The sequence below is a fragment of the Felis catus genome, chromosome B1, assembly GCF_018350175.1.
Source record: "Felis catus isolate Fca126 chromosome B1, F.catus_Fca126_mat1.0, whole genome shotgun sequence".
Lineage (NCBI taxonomy): Eukaryota > Metazoa > Chordata > Mammalia > Carnivora > Felidae > Felis > Felis catus.
Window position 1 is genome coordinate 25,735,918 of NC_058371.1, and position 6,438 is coordinate 25,742,355.

Consider the following 6,438-nt stretch of genomic DNA (forward strand, 5'->3'; position numbering starts at 1 on the left):
CATGAGTTCCTGGGCCCAGCTCAGTCAAATGTGAATCCCAAGTATGTTTCAAATCTTAGATACTGGAATACTTCTCTAATGGATAATGGGAGCTTGACTTCAGTACAACCTACTCTCTACTTTTGAGGACTTAGGTCCCATACCAGATCTTTCCCATACATTTGCTTCTGCTTCCCAGGGCAAAACACCAAAAGGTATTTTGTCTCTCAGCATCCATTTGCTCAATTGGTTAGATGATCATTCAGTGATGTGGCTTTTAGCAATGGGGCCATCTAGTGAAGTGACCATTAGTTAAGTAGTCGCTTAGGAAACCGAACAAAGTCAGCCTCACTTCCTTCTCATCTTGTAGACGATGTACACACGGGAGCCACCACCAAGAATAATTCAGACAACCCATGACATGTTTTAACCTGCACATTGATTTTTCTCATACTATTTAAATGAGCATTTCTAGGGGTACCCGGGTGGCTCAGTGGGTTAAGCATCTGACTCTAGATTTTGGCTCAGGTCAGGATCTCGTGGTTCGTGAGGTTAAGCCCCACATCAGGCTCTGCAGAGCCTGCTTGGGATTCTCTCTCTCCCTCTCTCTCTCTCTCTGCCCCTTCCCCACTGCACACGCTCCCTTCTCTCTCAAAATAAATAAATATTTTTAAAAAATTAAAAACTGGGGGTGCCGAGTGGCTCAGTAGGTTAAGCGACCAACTCTTGGTTTCAGTTCAGGTCACGATCTCCTAGTTTATGGGTTCCAGGCCCGCGTTGGGCTCTGCACTGATGTGTGGAGCCTGCCTGGGATTCTCCCTCCCTCTCTCTCTCTCTCTCTTGCTTTCTCCTTCTCCCCTTCCCTGCTCATACTCTTGCTTGCTTTCTCTCTCTCACACAATAAACTTTAAATAAATAAATAAATAAATAAATAAATAAATAAATAAATAAATAAAGTGTCTCTGATTTGGGGTCATTTTCATACCAGCTTCATGATTTCTGCAATATCCTCATTTTTAGTTTGAATTCAATTATCTTAAAGGAAACTCCCATACTGCTCTACAGAGCGAAAACCTCTGTGAATTCGCAAGTTTAGCATGCCAGTTTTACAGATTTTCAAGTACACATAAAAGGTACATAACTATTTGGATAAGAAACACTCATCTCTCAGCTACTTAAACTCCCCTCACATGTCATCAGAGATGTGAATACACACTTCGAGAAAATGGTTTACACGAAAGACTGAAGAACATGATGGCATAACATCCTGACACAGCACCATCCCCCCGCCCCCCAGACGAGTAACTCTCGACCTTGGCTACCCCCCCTTGACTCCACCTCAAGCCAAGTGAATAAGTATCCCCCAGGAGAGTGGGCCCCAGGCATGATATTTTATAAAAGCTTCTGGTTGATTCTAAGTGCAGCCAGGGATGAGAACCATTGCCCTGAATCATATCCTCCAAATCAATCCCATGAAGGCAGGAACCAAGAGTTCATTCAGTGCCCTATTCCCTGTGACTAGAACAATGGCTGCCCTGAGGTAATGCTGGGTTAACTAATATTCTAAGAGAAATAGCTACAGAAAGCGGCTACTACCTACTCCCACGTGGGAAGCAGAAAGATCACATAATTCTGCATTAGTGGGGTAAACCAGTGAGACCAAGATTAAGACGGCCATCCTAGAAGTCTGAGCTCTAAATGAAGAGTTTAGGAGTTTCCTTGAAGTTTGTCTTTTGTTTTCCTCTTCGTGTTCCCTCTTTGCTACCCACTGCTCTCATGGTCCAAACCGGATCTCTGAGACCTAATCTGTCCTCTTTGTTCTTGAGGAGAGTCAGGGACTTCCAGCTGCCTCCCTGCCTCTTCACTTGTAGAGTAAGAAAAATCAAATTCCCAAGCTAGTTAACAGAGGCTGCCAACCCTGCGTGCTGGAGTTAACGTCCTACAAAAGGCCTGACGAATAACGATAGTGTGTTTTAAAAATGTCTTCAGTTATGGTATATGTTTCTACAAAAGATGAAGGAAGGAGTGCTAATCATCCCAAACCTTTCTCGTCCTTTCTCCGTCCCCGCCCAGGCTCGGCATACTTGAACAAACACAATATGAGCTTTCACTGTGTTGGCAAGGATGTTTATAAATGTGTGTGTGTGTGTTTACCCAACTGATCTAAAAATAACCTAAGTGAACTAAGTAAAGTAAGTGTATGCCACACTTACCAGGAATATTAGGAAGCAAAAGCCCTTCAATATCTGAATCAGCTCTGGCACTGTTTCAGGAAAGAACTGGCTCACATCTCTTGCATAAGACTTATGTAAGAGATTAGATGTGATGCCTGAACTATTCCAGTTATCGACAGCTTGGGGAAAAAGAAAAGTGTGCTACCCTGTTGTTACTTGCTAAGCTCTCTCAATTTTCATGGATTCTCGTCTCTAGGAGTAAAGCATTTCTAATTCTTGAGAAAAAAAAAAAAGAGAGAAAAGCTTAGTTTTTTTAGTCTTCTCTAGCTTTTTCTAGTCACACAAGCTTATGTAGAAGGAAACCAAGAAATCAAAGCTGTGGTACAGGCAATACGTAATTTAGGAATTGGGGAGATCCTTAAATTGGTCCTTATAGGAACAGTCACGAGAACAGGCGGTTGGACAATTCAACTTGAAACTCCAGGCCACATTCCACACACAGCTATGACATACCTCTGAAGAAATGACTAATTTCCCCACATCTCATAACATAGCTCCTCAAAATTTAGAGCTCCCCATTCATTGTCATAATCATTACATTCTGAAAAAGATTTAGATCAAAGCTGACTCCCAGATATTTTGACCAAAATAAAAATGAAGGTCAGACATGACTCAGACAGCCTTCTCTGTACTCTAAGGTTGTGCTTGGTTCTCATTTATAGCATCTACTTTTTCTCATGGAGCTGTGTGAGAAAACAAGTTGAATTGAAGAGTCCGATCCACCAGCTGAGGTACAAATATAAGCACCATTTCTTACTTGCTGTATGACCCAAGAAAATTGCTTAACGACTCTGGAACTTATTTCCTCAATTGTAAATGAGAATAACAATATGTGCCTGTCAGGGCTGTTGCGAGGACTGAGATGAAAATAACCAAAATATGTCGAGTGCTTCTGTGATAATGTGATTTATAAGAAATATATACCTGGTCTTTCATCCTGTCCCTGGCACAGATTTCCCCAAACCCTTGGAATTTCCTAAGTGATAAGAGTGGTAAAGGTGTCTTTTGTGATTCATAACAACCCCCTTTCTACTGCAACAGAGTTTATGTTAATGAGGTAACTTTTGGAAAGTCCCTAAAGATGGCTGCTGGTTTCTAGCAGAACCAACCAAGAGAATATAGCCTGGGAACTGTCACCACCAACCCCTGACCTCCAGGGAGGACAGGGGGACTGGAGGTTAAGTTGATCACTAACGGCCAATGATATAATCAACTATCCTACATCGTGAAGCCTCCATAAAAACCCAGGAAGGCGGGGTTCAGGCAGCTCCCAGGTTGGTGAATGTGTGGAGTTCTCTGGGAGGGTGGCGCACCAAGAGAGGTCACGGAAAGTTCAGCCCCTTCCCACATACCTTGCCCTATGCATCTCTTTCATCTGGCTGTTCCCGAGTTACATCTTTTATAATAAACTGGTAATCTAGTGAGCAAACTGTTTTTCTGAGTTCTGTGAGCCACTCTGGAAAATTAATCAAACCCACAAAGGTGGTCATAGGAGCCTCTGATTTATAGCTGATTGGCCAGAAGCACAACGGACCCCTGGGACTTGAGATTGGTGCCTGTGGTGGGCGGGTAGGGAAGACAGTCTTGTGGGACTGAGTCCTTGACCTGTGTGATCTGATTCCAACTTCAGGTAGACAATGTCAGAACTGGATTGTAGGATACCCAGCTAATGTGGCAGAACAACCATATTTGGTGACCAGAGTACAGGGGTATAGAGTGCCAGGTTACAGGAGAAATGCGAGAGTGTTCTGCCTAGAGAGTTTACTGTGTAACCGACATTATCTAGAAAAAGCAAGTCGTTCAATCATCATAGCAATCTGGTGAAGTAAGTATTATTACCATCCTTCCTTTGTTGAGGAGGAAACTGAGGCCCAAGTCATCTAGCTTATAAGTAGGTTGATGGGGTTTGAACTGAGGTTATGTGACTCTAGAGCCTGCAATTGTGTGAAGTAACAAACATATTAGCACTTAGCAAACCACAAGGCCCATATTAAATTCTCCTGAATGGCCATTATTACACTTAACTCTGCTTTTTCCAGAGAAGGTGTGGCAGGGAGGTAAATGTGTTCCATGAATCTCTGGTGTCCCTACTGAGCCAGGATGTAGCCTTGGATGGCAATTGCCACTTGCTTTGGGCTGCGTTTCTGCAATCCCACCAAGTTCAGACACAGAATTACTACAGACCTCACACCATCCCTGGGCTAAGCTTCAACAGAGGGACGGTGGTGCTGGCGAAAAGCTTGAGGTAGGAGGAATTGAAAGCAGATCTAGGGATCTATTACAAGCTAGAATAATTGAAACAAGCCTAAAATATCTGCACAGAGAAAACTCATGCTCCATAGTGGTTATCAGGGAAAAGAAGGTCTTTGCATGCATTGGGCTTATGAGCGTTAAGGCATCAAGTCATGGTTGTTTTAAAATGAAGTGTGGGGGCGCCTGAGTGGCTCAGTCGGTTGAGTGTCCGCCTTTGGCTCAGGTCATGATCTCGCGGTTCATGGGTTCGAGCCCCGCGTCGGGCTCTGTGCTGACAGCTCAGAGCCTGGAGCCTGTTTCAGATTCTGTGTCTCCCTCTCTCTGACCCTCCCCTGTTCATGCTCTGTCTCTCTCTGTCTCAAAAATAAACATTTAAAAAGTAATAAAATAAAATAAAATAAAATAAAATGAAGTGTGGTCAGTGTCCTAAAGCTTCTTTTGAAACAGCGTACAATGAGAAATAGATAATGTGTGTAAACTAACCACAGTGCCATACATAGAGCAAATATCAGGTAGTTTATAATGGTTTTATCATTACCTTCTGTCTTCCAGTATATAAATGTTGGAGAACCTATGGTTGGAATGAAAAATGTGCCTTTTCCCAAGTATTCCTAGGTGAGAGGGAGGTTTTAAGTAAACTGTGCCAATTTCAGTGTCTCACCCAAAGTGAAAAACCAAAAGCTGCTTGGTGCAACTGAGACAAGATTGAGGGTGACCAAGGCAGATGGCCCAGCCTCATGCTGTTCCCAAGGCGGTGGCTTCCCTGAAACCTCTTTCAACAAGAAACACAATTTCAGGACTCACATCATTTCATGGATCAGCTGCTTCAGTAGAACGGACTCTCACTTGGTCCTTATAATTAGTTATCATGGCTACACGTCTCCAATATAGAAATGTGTCCAAGTGTCGTTGTGAAACATGTACACTTCAAAACTATTATAACCTGGGGCGCCTGGGTGGCGCAGTCGGCTAAGCATCCGACTTCAGCCAGGTCACGATCTCGCGGTCCGTGAGTTCGAGCCCCGCGTCAGGCTCCGGGCTGATGGCTCGGAGCCTGGAGCCTGTTTCCGATTCTGTGTCTCCCTCTCTCTCTGCCCCTCCCCCGTTCATGCTCTGTCTCTCTCTGTCCCAAAAATAAATAAAAACGTTAAAAAAAACAAAAAACAAAAAAACCCCAACTATTATAACCAAAAAGATTACAGCTCTGCTTGCTGATGAGCAAAATAAATGTTACTCAGCCCCATTGAGAGCTAGTTCTCCCACCTTAGATTTCTTTAGATCTGAATGGTTCGAAAGGGACACCTCCCAAGGATTCACGGCTCAGTACAGTATGGGTATATGAAGTCATTTTCCATTTGGTTGAGTATTAACCCTCTCTTTATTTTTATTGTTATTTTTTTAATGTTTATTTTTAAGAGAGAGAGAGAGATACAGAGCACGAGCTGGGAAGGGGCAGAAGAGAGAGGGAGAATCCAAAAATAGGCTCCAGGCTCTGAGCTGTCAGCACAGAGCCCAACATGGGGCTCGAACCCACAAACTGCGAGATCATGACCTGAGCTGAAGTCGGACGCTTAACCAACTGAGCCACCCAGCAGCCCCTAACCCTCTCTTTTTTTTAAGTTTATTTATTTATTTTAGGAAAGAGAGAGCATGCAAGCAGGGTAAGGGCAGAGAGAGAAAGGGGGAGAGAGAGAATCCCAAGCAGTCCCCATGCTGTCATCATGCAGAGCCCAATGGGGGACTTGATCTCATGAACCAGGAGATCATGACCTGAGCCAGAATCAAGAGTCAGATGCTTGACTGACTGAGCCACCCAGGTGCCCCTTAACTCTCTTCCAAAATGCCCATGTAACACATCAGTTGGTAATGCATGACCCAACTTAAGTGGGTCAAGCAGAACAGCATCATATCCAAATAGACTGAAAGCTGAAGAAGGCTCATGTCAGCATGAATATGATGAAACCCCCCTCCC